This window comes from Hipposideros armiger, unplaced genomic scaffold, assembly GCF_001890085.2.
Source record: "Hipposideros armiger isolate ML-2016 unplaced genomic scaffold, ASM189008v1 scaffold_220, whole genome shotgun sequence".
In the NCBI taxonomy this organism is placed as follows: Eukaryota; Metazoa; Chordata; class Mammalia; order Chiroptera; family Hipposideridae; genus Hipposideros; species Hipposideros armiger.
This window is the reverse complement of record NW_017731570.1, coordinates 1,265,472-1,282,751: the sequence shown is the minus strand read 5'-3', so window position 1 is coordinate 1,282,751 and position 17,280 is coordinate 1,265,472. Positions and strand designations below refer to the sequence as shown.

Here is a 17,280-nt window from a genome sequence, read left to right as displayed (position 1 = left end):
CCTTGACTACAATGACCTAACTCAGAAGATGCCCGACCTCGTTAGGGCCCTTCTTTCCTCCCTGTTTTCAGCAGCTCATTTTCTCCATTGTAGGGGATCTAAATTTTGTAACAGCACTCCAGTTTCCTTTTGGAAAATTCCCTTTTGCTACTGTGTACAGTTTTGGTGGAACCATTGAGTCCCCGCATTCCCTTAGGAAAAGGGTAGACAAGAAGTGAAACCAATACTTGCTCTTTAAAAAAAAAAAAAGAAAATGCATTGTAAAGACATAGGATTCTCAGATTAACAGACAACCAGCATGGCCACGGGGCCAGAACCAGTGGTGGGCAGTGGGGGCAGGCTGGCTAGGACACTGCTGTAGGCCGGCATGTTGTCAGGCACCCATGCTCCAGCTGTAGGCAGGTGGCATCTAAATGGCCCCTATCCTTGGTGTCATTTGCCACTATCATCCCTCCCCTAGGATGCTGTTTTTCTTGCTTCTACCCTTACCTTTTCTATAGCCTGTTGTTAAGACAGACACTAGAGCAATCCTTTTAGAACATACAACAATTCATATCACTCTCTGAGCAAAACGCTCCATCTACAACAACCAGCTACATAATTTGTGGGGCCTAGTGCAAAGTGAAAATGTGGGGTTCCTTATACAAACTTTATTGTGAATTTCAGGATGGGAACAATGGCAGAGCATTAAACTAAGCATGGGGCCCTTTGAATGAGGGGTCCTGCAAGCTACACAAGTCGTTCACCCATAAAGCTGTCCTCATCTGCAGTGGCTTCCATCTTCACTCTCAGGATATTGGTGATCTGATGGATCATATTATTAATTCATTTCTATTGAGATCTTAAAAGACAAAGCCCTGGTCATTGGATCCCCCCTTTACAGCTCCAGCTAACTGACACAGATAATTAGCAAGGAGCTAGGAAGTGACTACTCAGGACCCCTGAGTCAGAGGGGCCGTCCAGGGCAGGTGGGGCTAACAGAGACAGTGGTAGTGGCAGTTCTTGGAAGATGCACTGAGGATTCAAAAGAAGTCTTTTCACTTAAAATGCCCATCAGAGAATGATAACAAAAGCTGACATTTATTGAACTTACTTATGTTGAACATTGTATGCTGGGTACTCTGTTACACTCCTCGTGTGCACTGTTTACTTACTCTTGACCATAACCCTGTGAGGCAGGTACAATTGTTAACCCCAGGAAACTGAAGGATACTGAGGCCTATGGTAGGCTTGTCCAAGGTCATACAATCTAGATACAAGGTTTTTGTTATTGTTGTTTGTTTCTTTGTTTTGTTTTTGCCTTAGGGGAAAATAGAATAAAATGTTTATTGCAAATTAGGAGAATAAGGCTCATTTTCCTGTGGACCTTAAGTTTTTTGATGATGGCACCATGTGTGAGAGTGAATCAAGGAAGAACACCACAATTGTTTGTTTTACTAGGAGGTGAGACTAGAACTTTCATTCTTGAGAAATAAATGGCAACAGTTTTCTCAGTAAAGATTTGGGAAGGCGCTTTCAATGCAAAAGTGACAAATGACCATGTTTGATGATGTGTGTATTTTGTAAAATTTTAAACTTTCCCCCACAGCCAGACTCAAAGGTTTGGGAACCAGGTTGGAAGTTCTAGAACAAAGTTAGTGATACATTGGGTTGCTGGAAAAGTCATGAAGCATTTTTGCAATGAAAAACAGAAAAAATATGTCATGACTTTTCCGACAACCCAATAATATATTAGGGCTCCTTTGGGCAACATGATCACAATTCCACTTATTTAAAGCATGCAGATAATGCATTTGGAAATATTTCATGTGTATTTGAAGAGGTTGTTCTACTTTGAGTTTTTTTCATTCAGTGTTTACCAATATATTTTGGGAGGAACTAAAACTATTGACAACATAGTGAAGGGCCAAGAGTTCTATTTATACCTGTAATGTGATGGGAATAATCTCTGAAATACACACAATTCAGAAATGAACTCAAAATATGGAAATACTACAGAAGCTAATGGGCCAATGAATCATTGTCTTTGGGACTGAAGACTCCTTAAGGTTTTGACCACATTTAGCATAATTGGCTGTTGTAGGGCAGGTCTGGATTGGAACAGCATAAGCTTTAGATTAGGGTGTGTTGGCATGGAGGAATAATAAACTCATGTCAATGTCAGAGGTGGGGTATTACTTAATATTTCTTTCTCATAGACTCTTTGGCAACCAGCACTGTGTTCTGATGCCAGTAGAACTGGGTATGCTCCTTTCATAGCCATGTTTAACCTGGCAAAGCTAGGCTTGCACCTCATATCTGTCAGCTTTGCCTTCGGAGCCCTCAGAAGGTCTCAGAAGTCTTGTGTACCCATGAGCCATGTGACAGGGCACATGTCTGGGCAGCAGGCACGGACATAGTGCTCTAAGCATTTTCTGACTTGAGGAAGGAAGTGAAGTTGAATAAACAGAGAATCCCAGGTGGCAGAATATCACCGATCACGCTTTTGTAGGAAAACAGAAGTCATCAAGAATGGATTTTTGGATCTACCATCATATTTTTGGCTCGATCTCATAATTCCAAGACGTGGAGTTCTTTTTGTAGGGGACAAAAATGTGCACGTATGAAAATTGTTTAGTGGAATATCCCTGTGTGGCTATGATACGGAAGTCAGAGGAGGGGCATAGTTTTCATGCTGCAGCCTTAGCAATCTGTTCTCATACCCGAACGTAAACTGCAATTGATGAAGTGCTACCTGACTATTGAGTTTTTGTAGGAAATGTCATAAAACCTTGACAACACTGTACATTTGGAAAGTATATAATGCCCAGGATTTTAGGACATGGTAGTATTATTTGAACCAGATAAAATTCAGATTGTTATGTAGCCCATAGATTCTTGCAGCATAAACTTGCTACCCAAGATATTGCCTAAAAATCTATTAAATTGGACAAAAATTCTATCTCCGTTTTCATTCTGGGTCTCAGTTCCACAAGTAATGTGAATTTATAGAGCAGAGGCACTTTATTTATTAGGGGTAGAAAAACAGATGGCGATTTCCCTGGAATCCAAGTTCACTGACTGCCTCTTGGGCTTCATGGATGGCCCTGTGGGTTGAAAAGGACAGGGAGTGGTGAGTGTAGATGGCTCCTGGGAATGGTATCATGGACCTGCCCGCTTCGGCTGCTTTTTTCTACCCATTTCGAAGTGTGGTGGTGAAAATTCTGAATAATGATAAGCTCAGAAGTAAGGGTGCGACAGGAGTATGGTTATTAGCACATTGTTTTTTTTATGAAGTTTATATAAAAAAGTAATATCTGAGAAGATGACTATAGAACATAGAGATTTCTACATCAGTGTACAATTGGCATAAGGCATGAAGGACTTTTTGACTCAATTTGACTTTTTGAGCTTTTTCTCAGTGTTTAAATATCCAGTGGAACTTTTGTATTTATAATTGGTAAACCTCATACTTTTTTGAACATGTGCAAAATCAGATTCATTTTGCATTTGCTGAATGTTTCCTATGTGTCAGTCAGCCACCACTGTAGGTCCTAGAGCTTGAAAGAGAAATAAGACATCGTCCGGCCCTCACAAAGCTGGCAGTCTGGTTGGCAGACATGCATAATCATACATGTAAGTGCAGCGGAAAGCAGTGTGGCATGTGACTAGAGCAAACAGCCTGATGGATATAAACAGCAGAAGCTACTTCTGGCTACCTTAATCAAAAGGAAATTTATTGCAAGAAATCCAGAGACCCAGTGTCTGGCCAGTAGAACCAGATTAGGGATGACCGAGAACCAGGACAGCTCTAGATATCAAGAGAAGGCAGATAAATGCCATGGCCTCATAACCAGGAGCGTCTGGTCAGGTGTCTTCTCTGCCGATGACTGCCCTCCTACCCTCCTCTCTGCCCTGACATCAGGCTGATGGTCAGGTTTCGAAGTCCTGAGAGAAAGCTCCAGGTTTTACCCATGTGCCTCCCGCAGGCAGGATCTAACCAGACCCCTTCTAAAAGGAACCTGGGAAATGTGGTTCTAAGCTTACACCTGAGCTTTCCACTCAGTTGTTGTGTCACTACTCAGGGTAGTCTTTGCAGACACTGCAGGCTAAGAGAGGTTTTATACTCTTAGAGAACCACTTCTTGGCTTAGTTTGAAATTACACATCCCTTTAGCCAATGTTGGCCTCCCTCCCAGAGCTAAGTTCCTTGAGTGCCCCAACCATGATCATCAAGATACCTCCAGCTCCTTGCAAAATTCTTGGCAGGTGATGGGCCTCAATTAATATGCATTGGGTGAATAAATTCTATCAGCAAATTCTGAATGAATGAGAACTTGGGAGACGACAGATCACTTTGCGATTCACTCTTGGCCCAGGAAGGATATTGTTAGCTATCGAGAAGAGTCATTTGCCCCAGTGAAATGTCAGATCCACTCCCTGGGCAGTGTTCTCAGGGTAGGCTGCAGGAGGGAACCATCCCATGAATAATGAAACACAGATGAGGAAATGACTGGTGTGCTACCCAGATCAAATCCCTCTAGCCTCAGGTCCATCACACTGGGAAGGTCAAAAGGGATGAAGGCCTGAGTGAGGAAGCTTAGCCACTCTTCCTTCAATCTCCTTTTCAATGGAAAGAAAATGTAGCATTTTGTGAGAGTACTCTTGTTCTGCAAAGGAGAATGCTTCCTCCCCTAGCTCTCACTTCTAACTTACTGGATTGCTAGAGCCCTGATATTTTATGAGAGCAATGCAATGAAATTGCTATGGTCATTTCCATGGTCATTTCCCATTATGACCATGCAAATGATAATTTTTATAACAAAAGGATTATCTACAATTGACTGAGCCTGTACTGTATACCAGACCCTGAGTCCTTATAATAAACCTGTCATGTAGGTACTGTCATAGTCCCTATTTTTAAAATGGGAGCTGTGATTTAGAGAGTAACTTGCCCAGAGTCACACAGCAGGGAAGCGATAGAGCTCTCTCCTTAACCACCACACTATTCTGGTGTTTTTCTACTTTATGATCCTGCCTCTCTCATGAGACAGATGGGATCATTAACTTTTAGGGGTTCGCTAACCTATAATTTGAGCAACTTACCTGAGGTTGGTAGAAAGGATGCCTATCTTTAATACCAGACTGGCAGAGATGCAGTTACTAAATAATGTGATAAAAATAGGAAACCAATCAAATTAATAAAACATAATGTCAGGTCTGGAATATATATATAGCCATATTTGGAAAAAAGAAAGATCACAAGGACCTTCAGATTCTGGTTTACCCCCCCCCCCAAGATTCTGTATGTACCATTAGATTGTTTTGCTGCTGTGTTTTCAAAAGATTGAACCATTTTTGCTCTCATAGTATTGTAGTTTCACTTTGTTTTGGTTGTTGGTTTAAAGGACTGAGACCTCAGAAGATGGTTTGAGAAATCTAAGCAGCTTTCCTGGACTAGTCTCAGATGAACTCATGCTTTGAGGGACTCCTCACCTCGTCTGGGAAGCTGCTCCACTTTGCAGTGAGCTGGTCACCTGGGGTTTGACCTTGGTGTAGGTGAGCTCACTCTGCATCTGAAACCAGAAACTGGGATGGCATCTGGGGGTTGGAGCTGCAGCCAGGGTGACTGTGGGTCTAAGGCCCTGGTTCTGAACCAAAGGACAGCTTACAATCCATAATCTCCTCCCCAGGAACTTTTGGCAATGTCTGAAGATAGTTTTGATTGCCGAGCTGGGGGATTGCTACGAGCATCTGGTGGGCAGGGTCCAGGAGGCTGCTAAACATCCTCTACACCCCTCTGCCCGCCACCCCTAAAGCAAATAATTATCCCGACCAAACCCCTGCCTACGGGAGTCCTTTCCTTCCTGTGTACGGACCACCCCACTCAGCTTGGCTTTCTCTGCTCCTTGCCTTTAGAGAGTAGTTCTTAAAATGATTATTGCTTAGTATAACAGACATTTCTCTTCCCTCTGGATATTATCTCAGTTGATATGATTAACATTTTTAGCTACACTTTTTCTCTGGCATCATTGTAGGCACTTTACAGAGGTGAACATCTTGTGTATGTATATGTGTGTGAATGTGTATGATGTTTGAACTATTACTAGTACTTTTGATTTTATAATTTTCACATAATAATCCATAGTTATAAATATAAAGGGTAAATATGTAGCACTCTTGAACTATTCAAATAATCAAAGCTGATCTCACCAGACTGATTATATCAGCTGATTTTAGGGGATGCTGATCAGCTGTAGTGTGGGGACATATAAATAAAGCATCTGACTTAGAACAGAGATGGAACACTCAACTGGTATGGCCCAGTTTTAAATTTCTTTGGCTAAATGCCAGCATTCTAGTCGTTTGGAAAAGTGACCTTTAAGACTAATTTTTTCCTGACCTCCCCCCGCCAAAAAAAAAATCGCACTTATTTTAGCAGCCGTTTGGGCTGAAAATCTGACTTCTATATTTACATTTAGTATATTTTCTCACGTATTTTATTTAGTCATTTGAGATTGGCAACATTTGTTCTCTGTGGACTACATGTAGATTTAACGAAAACGTTGCTTAAATATTTGCAACTAAGAATGTATGTCCACGTTAGTGTTTGTGATTTGCTAGTTGTCTTTTGACCATTGCCTTCTTCAGTCTAGAAAGTAAAAGAAAAAGCTAACTTCCTAAATTACATAATAAATTCTCTGCACGTATCCTGGGTAGCACTGTGTCTGCAGATTTAAGCAGAAGGATCTTTGCTCTGCATCATGTCTTCATCATGACATGAAGCTGATGCCCGGGGTTCTCGTGCTAATTAAATTCCACAGGACAAGTAATAATCAAGCCTGTGGCTGCCACTCTTGGCTGGAATTATTTGCCTGCATTGTTAGCGATGGCCTCGGGGGAAAAACAGCTTGGTGATTTTACCAGTTGACCCTGTTAGTAAGAAGTCCATTTTGTCCCAGTGATGGGATAATTTCGAGGGTCGCTTTGAGTAGAGGTTGTGGCTTCCTTGGGAAATGTGAGCTTCTTTGTGGAGCAGTGAATTCACCATCCTCCTCCTCTGTGTATATTGCTTTTCTTCTAAGGGATTTGAAGTTGCCCTTCCTTTAGAGAGGACATTGATGAAATGAAATGTTATTATCAAAAGAACCCAAGCTAAAAACTTCACTTTCTAATGGAGCAATTAAAGAGATTTAAGGATGTCTGTTCATTCATTCAGCATCTATCGGCACCGTCCTTAGCTGTACCCTTCAACTCCGTGATTCTATTGAACAAAACCCTGTATTTTTTACTTTAAAATACATGTTAAAATGGGTATGCTGACGGAGCATGGACAATCCTGAAGACAGAGAGATCCGAGAGAACAGTATACCTGGAAGAGACATGGTGGACCCTCTTAGTTGAGTCCAACCTTTGCATTTTTCCACTCAGGACACAGAGTTCCTGAGCAATGAAGTAACATTTTTAGAGTCACAGAGCTAATGAGTGACAGACCCTGGGCCCTGGTTTCTTCTCTCCGTGTCCCCGTGACATTTGAGGCCTCGAGCACCGTTGCCCTGCTCTGGCCAGCACGCCCTTCTTCCCTGCCGTCGCGATGGAGAGCCGTGTGGGGTGTGTGCCGTGCCAGCCAGGTGCGTGGTGCACAAACGGGGGCATCTCACCTACGTGGGGAGTGGAATGGTGCAGGAGGAGTTCTGGAGAAGTTGATAATGAAACTGAGATCTCAGGGACTAACTAGCTGGTGTCCAGTCAGGGCAGTCAGAACAGCATCTGCGAAGATTTGGCTGGAAGCACAGCACAGCGCGTTGGGCGGCGTTAGAAGGAATTTACTCGAGATCAACCACACCCCCTGCCCTATTTAGGAAATGGGTTTCACAGTTAGAAGCTTTTCTACTTTTCATGTCTCCCAGCAATCAAATATATTTTATAATGAAGGTTTGAGAGTCATTTGACTTCCATATTATAAATGTCCTTTCCGGTCCCTGGTGACTTGCAAGTGGCAATAGTGATTATCTGTGTTATTTCAAAATGCGGTTCAGGGCCAGAGCATGCTGAGAACTGATTCTTATTCAGTGAGAGAGCTGATTCGGAGCCAGAGGAGACAAATTCTCTTTTAAATAAATATTTGCTTCTGGGTTAAGACCTCATATTCTGTACTCAATTTCAGAGTGATGGATTTATTTTTTTTTTAAGTTTGTGTATAATTACCTACTAAATTCCTTGAAGGTTTGAAATAAAAATGGCCAGAATGCCCTGACCATGGCTGCTGCCCTGACGGGTACAGGCATCTTGATACATCTGTCAATCTCAGCTGCCAGTTGTGACTGTTTTGTGACGTGGGATTAGAGGTGGTTTGAGCCTTTACATGTTTCAGTCTGGAGATGATTCCGTTTTTCTTCCCACATACTCCCCAAGCCATTTGATTTAAATCAACCTTATTTATGTGGGAAGGAAAATTTCCTGTCTCTCTTACTTATCCTGTGTTTGGCAGTGGATTCTACTTTGCGCTGAAGAGTTTACACATATTTGTATTAGCATTTATCATGTTATATTGTACAAAGAAGTCTATAATTCTAGACTTTAATAATACATGTCTAAATTTCCCATAAGAATGAATGTGAATTAGGGGTGATGTGTTCTTGGGGCATAGAACCCCACAGTTATTGTGACGAAGGGGCACCTTGATATGGTCCTGATGTTGCAGCCTCATTACCATTTTCCCCCCTTTATCCTTACCTGGTTATACTATGCCCTTTGCAAACTAAAAGATGTCATTACTTTAAACGGACTACTTTCATGGAATTCATTTCATAAATTAATGGCCCAGACTATATGGCGGTGTGGGGCCTTCATCACAGCATTTTATTACGCTTTCCTCCCTTTTAGATTGCTGATTTTTTGAGAACCAGCAATAGCACCAACATGTAATCAGCCCTTGGATACCATAATTATAGTTTACAAGAGTAATTTACAGTTCTAACGAAAGCGCTATGGTGGGTAGAATTTTAAGATGGCCCTGAAGAGTTCCCACCTCCCTAGTGTACATTCCCTGAATAATGCCCAGTACTATGAGTATGATGGACTTAACACCCGTGATTAGATTCTGTCATATGGCACAGCTGACTCTAAGAAAGGGAGATTATCTGGGTTGGCTTGGTCTAATCACATGAGCCCTTTAAATCTGGATCCTAAGATCAGAGACAGGGAAATCAGAGATTGAAATATGAGGGGGATTTACTGCCTGAGAAATTCTCCACTGAATTCATGGCTAAGAATTCGGCCAGCCCCAGTGGCTGGAAGGGGTTCCTGCTGATAGCTAGCAAGGCAAGGACCTCAGTCTTAGATCCCTAGAAACTGAATTTTTCCAATAACAAGAAGAAGCTTAGAAGTGGACATTTCTCTAGACAAATACTCACCCTGGCTAACACTCCAATTTCATCCTTGTGATACCCTGAACACAGACCCCAGTCATGTAGTTCTGGACTTCTGACCTGCAAAACTGAGCTGATGGATGATGTTTTAAGCCACCAAATTAGTGGTATTTTGTTACACAGCAAAAGAACACGTATACAAGTGCATATTAAAATAACTGTTGAGTTGCATTCTCAGGATACCGACAAAGGATGTGGCTCACTGAAGTGGTGTTACTTGTAACAGTAAGGAAGTGGCCTTTGGCTGCTTAGTTTAGAAACCCTGAGAGTTTTGATGAATTTTTATAATTTTAAGGACATTTGCATTATGTCAAAAATAAGAGTGAGCCTTTATTATACTTTTCAGGTTATACTATTTCAGGTTGCATAACTAAATTGTATAAAAAAGTGGTGTTATGTGTTTGTGTCTGCTTCCCCATTAAATCCTGAGTTCAGCAAAGAAGGTGACTATGTCTTACTCATCTTTTTATCCTTAGTCCCAAGCACTGTGTTTGGCACCTTGTAGGTGCTTAGTAAGTGTTAGCTAAAAAATTTAAATTGAAATGCGTGAATAAACAAATCTGTTTAAAGTTTCAGTGAGATTCAGGGTGAGTAAACAAATAGGAATGGCTGTATTCCACTAAAACTTTATTTACAAAAACAGGCAGTGGGCTAGATTTGGCCCCTGGGCTATAGTTTGCTGAGCTCTGGTATAGATCACAAGTAATTATAGCCTAGAGGCAGTGCTAACAACATATCACAATCTTCATGGCACGTTGGAGATTTTATATATATTCTAAATATTTGATAGAGTTGAACAAGGTTGTACTTCTTTTGGGGGATATATTTACTATTTGCCTCTGACATTCCTCCTGGTATAATGGGAAGTTAGTCATTTGCTCCCAAGGGTGAGGTCTTTCCAAATTTCTGTTGCATTCTGTAGTTTTTTGTGAATAAAGTCTGAATGAAGCAAAGCTAAGCAAACAGGATATGCTCCAATGAATAGCACCGTTTGACTCAGGGTGAAGATATTAATTTCTTTAGTATTGAAATATGAAGTTAAATTCTTTAGGCCACATATGATACTTTGACTTATAAAACCATATGAACGGTAGCACACATATACCAAGGCTGTCTTCAAATTATGAATGTTTGTGAACTTGTGAACAGCTAGAGGCATAGACAAGCGTTCCAGGTGGGAAGATAGGAATAGATGCAAGGACCCTTCACTGCCATTCCGTGTAAACACTTTCATTAGGGTGTGTAGGGGAGCATTCTTTGAAAGAGATACATGGGAGGCATAAAATGTGAGGAAGCTGAGAGGAAGATAAATGGGGGCTGTCAACCAAAGCTCTTCATCTACCAACTGGTCATCAAGAAATTCATCCTAAGAAAAAATTAAGGTTGTAAACATAAATTTAGCCACAGCCTTGTTCATAGCATGGTTCTTTAATTTTTTTTTTTGGTTGATCAGTGAAAATATTATAAAATAGAGGAGTGACTAAATAAATGATGGTATGTTTCTACTTGGAAATTCAGTCAATGGAAATGATGTTGTAGAAGAATATTTAATGACCGAAAGTTTCCGGGGTGTGCCAAAAAAATGTATACAAGTGGACACTTTGGTCAACGTTGCTCAAGCAGTAGTTCGCCATAATCAGAAGTGTCTGGATGCTGATGGTAACCACTTTGAGCACCTCTTGTAATTGCAGGAGTCAAACGTGACTTGTATTCATCTTTTGTTATTGGTATATGTTGAGTATTACAATTTTAATAGTTTTTAACTTTCTTAAAACACATATACATTTTTTGGCACCCTCTGTATTTATATTATTTTGTTAATTGAAATAAACTGCTTATAATGTGTATGTGCAAAAAATGATCAGAGAATGCCTGTTTTCTTACGTTCTCACTACCACAGTCTAATCCTATTTTTGTTTCAAAAAGTGTATGCAAACACATATACATACATAGATGCACACATCAGTATAATTAGTTTAAGAGCAGGGACTGTGATAGACCTGGCTTTGAATCTTAGGTGATGGGCTTTTAGCCTTAGGCAAGTTGCTTACATTTTTTTCTGTCTCATTTTCCCTATCTTTAGAATGGGGATAAGCTCATATTTCACTTTCTGTCTCAATTCTTCTCAACATAGTAGGTGTTCAAGAAGTATTTGTTGAATGAACAAAGTGCCCAACACTGTTGGTGCATAACAAAGTACTGTTTTATATTAAAAGTTAGTTTTTAAATGCTAGACCCATTGACTAAAAGAACTTGGAAAGAAAATGGAATTACTTTATAAAGATCATTTTTAATTGATTTTTTAAATTTCCATACAGTAACATTTACTCTTTGTGTTCTACAATACTGTGGGTTTTGACAAAAGCATAGAGTTGTTTAACTATATCCACAATAATTATACAGGACAGGTCTATCACCACAGAAACCTCTCTCATGCTACCTCCACGTAGTCAGCCCCTCTCCCCAGCCCCCAATCCCTGGCAACCACCCACTTGTTCCCCATCCCTATAGTTTTGTGTTTTCCGGAATGTCATAGAAATGGAATCATACAATACAGAGCCTTTGTGTCTGGCTTCTTTCACTTAACATAATGCATTTGAAATCCATCCATGTTGCAGTCTTTATCAATACTTCATTCTAAAGATAATGCTTTTCAAGATAACTCCTATTATATGAAATGTTCTGTATCATAACCACACAGTTCTTTTATCCCTGAAGTTGTCCTAAAGCCAGAGTTGTTACAGTGTAGGTTGTTAGCGCTGAAGAAGACTTACGAAGCAGCCTAGTCTAGCCCAGCCTGTTGAGAAGGTGAGGGGTCTGAGAGCCAGAAAGCAAGTGCATTACCCCTGGAGAGCTCAAGTCGGAGTTGGGATCAGCATCCAGAGCCTTAATGCTAAACTTGCAAAGTTATATTGGAAGTCAGATAGGGTAAACTGTTCTGGTGATAGAATAGTGGAAAAGCAGGGCGGTGTGTGTGTGTGTGTGTGTGTGTGTGTGTGTGTGTGTGTGTGTGTAAATGATGACATTAAATTATTTTTAGGAAGAAAAGAAACTAGCACTTTTTTGGTGTTTAGAATGAGAAGAAAGGACCTATCATATAATAATAATATTACTATTGTTATTAGTAGTAGTACTAGTAGTATTTTGTAATAGAAGTGAATTTATACAAATCCACTTCCATTGTCTAGCATTCATGGTAAGCACTGGTTTGGAGAGTGGCCAGCATGTATCATAGATGTTGCTTTCGCCTCTGGAGCAAATATATGGTAATTGGCTAAGCCTTTTAAACATGTAAGGTTGGTCTGATGAGCACCAGATCCCACTGAAAAGCTCACATCACATCCTGAAATGTTCAGAGGTGTGTAGTTTTGCCCTGAAGCCTGAATTAGAAAGAGTCCTTTTGTTGTTTATTATTTATCCTGTTTATCTTTTATTTCTAAAGGCATAGTACAACTTCGTTTTAGAAATAGTTTACATGTGAGTACCATATTACATGTGAGTACCAAATAAAATAGCCTTTTATTTCTTAAAAATCAAATTAGGTTTTTAAAAATGGAATGTCTTATATAGAATAGTTATCCATTTTTATTACATAATGCAATGAACAAAATAAATATTTAAGTAAAATTCAGGTTTATAATATAAAAAAAGCTTCTATAAATAACATGAGACATTTATTCATTAATTTAAGTTGGTCACAGTAATGCATATTTATACCCATGTGTGTATCAGCTCATCTTCTTCTGCCTTAGTTTAACTTCCCTTTTAAAATATTTTTATATCAGTTGACTGAATGTCCTAGATACAGACTTAGGTAAGCATCCAAGGTAATTTATATGTTTGCTCTGTTTACAATAACTTGAACTTAAATCTCTGGCAAACATGGCAGTTGTCATAAGGAAATACATGTTATTTGCCATGCTCAAATCTAAATTCTCAGGAAGAGTTCTTGAGGAACTGTAATTGTGTCTTTGGTTTGGTATTTCATTTCCGTGTATAGTTCAAAATTTGTTGTGCATTTCTGCGTGGTTTATGTCATTCTTCACATCAGTGCGACATTACCTTTACTTAAAATGTTAAGCTACACCTTTTTTCTTTGACTGTTTCATCCCATAAAGTCCCTTTCCTCCTTTTGCAGCGTCTCTATGATCAAGGATATGGGAACTAAGCAGAGACTGTGCTAAATGTTATGGTAGTTGACAAACTCGTTCGGTTAGATAAGTCTCCCAATTGGAGTGTCAGCGCGGATTAGTCTAGCCCGTGGAGCAAAGAAGAAGCTAGAAAATAATGTCCAAAATGCTTACAAAAGCAATGAGCTGTGACAAGGAAAGGGTCTGAGACACCAGCCCTGTGTTGAATTGAAGGAAAAATCAAGAACGTCAATTTTAGCTATTGAAATTGCCTTCCAGTGCACGGGAGGCGCTAATTTGCTCCGACATTTTTGGCAACCTCGCATGTAGTGTCTGCTCAATCCTGTTGTTATTTATGTGCAGTAATGCCTGCAGCCAGAGAACTATCTTTCTGGACTTGCCTCTTTCTAACTGAGAATAAAGGCTTGAGGAATATAGGAGATGTCAGTAGCAACAAGAAACTTGAATTCCTCAAGATAAAGACCATGGCTGGGAAGAATTGAGCAGGCAAGTGAAGGTTACTGACTCCACATTAATAATAAATTTACGAGAGTACAGAACAAATCATGCCAGGCCATCTTTATTGTTTTCTAGGTGGACGTGCAAGATTAAAGAAAGGAATTCAATAGCTGTAATATCTGGAATTGAGTAAATCATCTAATTCAGTGTCTCCACAAATCTTTGGGGGCAGTGGGGGTGGGGCAGGGGATGGGGAGAACCTCAATGAGAATTGGCTCTGAGCGCTGTCATGTGGATTCAATTTGGCTCTTGTAATAAATTACAATGGAGCAAGGTCCATTGGGATGATGTTGGGATCAATGGAAGGTCAGGCTGTAACATCTCCAGCAGTGGTCTGGAAGAATGGATAACACACTTTATTAAGCTTGGCAGGCCAGGAGGCTTGGGTACTGCTGTGGTCACCATCACTGTCATTAGCCTTTATGAAGCACCTGCTGGGTATAGGGCACTCTGGGGGATACTTGAAGAAAGATAGAATGTGTACAATTGCCCAAATGGTCTACCTGTTTAAAAATGATGATAATAGATACAATTTATTGAATACTTACAAGGCTGTCCTGTATAGTGCTAAGCCTTTGTCATGAATTATTTCTTTTACTCTTATTGATAACACCTAATGGTATTTTGTTTTGTTTTGTTTTCTCTCCATTTTTCAGATGGGAGAAGTGAGTTACAGGGAATTACTGCAGGTTTAGGTTATGCTGCTGGTAGGTGGCAGCAATAGGTTATAACTGAGGTAGTCTGATTTTTATTCCTAACCACTGTCTATGCGTATAGTATCCCTGTGTGCTCAGGGAGAAAGAGCATGTTCGTGTGTTAGTTCATTCATTCTTCTGTTCATTCATTCAGCAAACATCCTAAATGTACTTAAGGTGTTCCTGGTTTGACAGAGAAAACAGAACCTATTCAAAGAGAATTTTCAAGAAGTGCTAAAATCATGACTCTGATACAGCTGTAAAATGAACATGTGTTAAAGATTGTACTTAACTCATTAATGGATGAAAAAACCAGGCAGATGTTAGAACTGGTTAGAGAACCCATAGAACAGAAACGTTTATCGATCAGAAATAAATGAACGTGCAAATGAAAGCAAAACTGTTTTTTCCCAAGTGTGGAAGAAAGTCAATATAACCTGTACTGGACAGGTCAGAATTTGTATATTTATAGATAAGAATTATTTTCATTGCTATGAATTATCTATAATTTACCTAGTTGTAAAATAGCTCAAAGACAGTGAAAGACTAGAATCAGATAACCTGAAATAATATGATCTAAACAATAGTTTTATATTGAAACGCAGGTTTTCCCCACAAGACTTAAGGGAGAGAATTGTGATGTAATGCAATAGGGTATGCTATGGGATGAAAGACTTAAATACACAGAATAAGTCCTGCTCTCCTGAATTGTTCAGAGGGAACTTCTGGCAAAGATGGGAATTAGAATCGCTAAGCCTGCAGATATTTTTTCACATGGGGAATCTGAGGCCTTGAGAGCTGACAGAAGCTGCCCAAAGTCACTTACCTCCTTAGCTAAAGAAGCCTTAAAACTTCCTGCCTTTCCATATATATGATGTATAGCATGTGTGTATGTGTGCGTGTGTGTGTGTGTGTGTGTGTGTGTGTGTGTGTGTGTGTAGAGACTTACTTTAAAAAGTCATGTGATTGTGGTGACTTGGCAAGTCCAAAAACTGATGGAGGAGGCGGCAGGATAGAGACTCAATACAGAGTTGTAGTTTGAGTCCAAGGCAGCCTGCTGGTGACCCAGGAAGAGCTGATGTTACAGATGAAGCCTGAAGATTGTCTGCTGCAGAATTCTCTCTTCCTAAGGGGAGATCAGTTATTTGTTCTATTGAGGCCTCCAATTGGATGAGGTCTACTCACATTATGAATGGGCAGTCTGCTTTACCCAAACAGCACTGATTTAAATGTAAATCTCATCCAAAAGCACTTTCACAGAAACATTCAGAATAATGTTTGACCAAATATCTGGCCATTGTGACCCAGCTATGCTGACATATAAAATTGACCATCAAACCAATTCGGAGGATTGAGGGGCTCCACCTGTCCAAAGAGGTGGTTGGGGTGCTGGCAGAGTTGATGGGGAGGCACTGGATTCAGGTACCTGGAGAAGGGTATGGTGAGCAATAGGAGGGTCATGAATCTAAAGGTGAAACTTTTCCAACTTTCCCAAGAGCCAGCCCTTGAGGTAAAGCCATTGGTCACAACAGTTATGGGGAGCAGTCACAGCTCTCTACATCTGCCTCGTCAGGGGATGCGTCTCTTTCAACTCGGAGAGGAGGCGTGGGTTTAGGATGGGTTTCCAAATAGTCACTACTTGAAAGAATGTTCAAGTTCTGGGAATTATAACTGAAGGATAGCTGATGATCAAGTCCAGAATATCTTAATACAGAAATGTGTGTTCTGAATTGATGATTTGTTTTACCAGAACTCCTCTAAATATCATATCAATTATGTCACTATGAGGATACCTGATAACTAGAAATCAATTATTTATAGAAAAACTTTGTGCAAACATAATGCAAAGAAAAGTAATACATTTTCAATTTTATTGTTCACTTTTATAGCTTTATCAGACCTCCTGGGGGCAAGATCAAGAGGGCATTTATAATTTTTATCATCATTGTAATTATTATTCTATTTTATAATAGCAGCTAGTATTTACTGAGCAGTTCCTCGGTGCCAAGTGTGGCATTAGTACTTTACATGTTATAAAGGTGACTTCCTCACCAACTCCAAGTCTTTTCTCTGCTGTCACCTTCTCAATGAAGCTCACCCTGACCCCTGACCCTGACTATTATGCAGCAGAACAGTTTGCTTGCCCCTAGGCCCCAGCAAGTCTTTATCCTTCTTACTTTGCTCTACTCATGCCTTTTGTTCATAATATTTCACCTTTCAATGCACTCTGTCATGTACTTGTTAATTATATTTGTCTTTCACCTGCTTCCCTTTGCTTGAATCTAAGTTGCACGGTGGCAGGGCTTGTGGTCTGTTTGGTGTGTTGATGTAGCCCGAGTGCACGGATCTGCCTTTGAGATGTAAGAGGAGCTGAGTGAATATTTGTGGAATATACTGAATGAGTATATCAGCTAACCCTCATGACACCCTCCTGTTAGTTGGGTATGTCCTGTACTTATTCCAATTTAACAGGAGAAAACAAGGTTGTGGGCAGTTCCTTTGGTGCTGCATTTTGGGCACATCTGAG

At 40.1% G+C, this 17,280-nt stretch overlaps 1 protein-coding gene across 16 annotated transcripts in view; it reads left to right on the top strand.

Moving 5' to 3' along the window:
• ERC2 (ELKS/RAB6-interacting/CAST family member 2) overlaps window positions 1-17,280 on the top strand; it is a 974,141-nt gene that overhangs the window by 418,313 nt on the left and 538,548 nt on the right. The window lies entirely within an intron of this gene.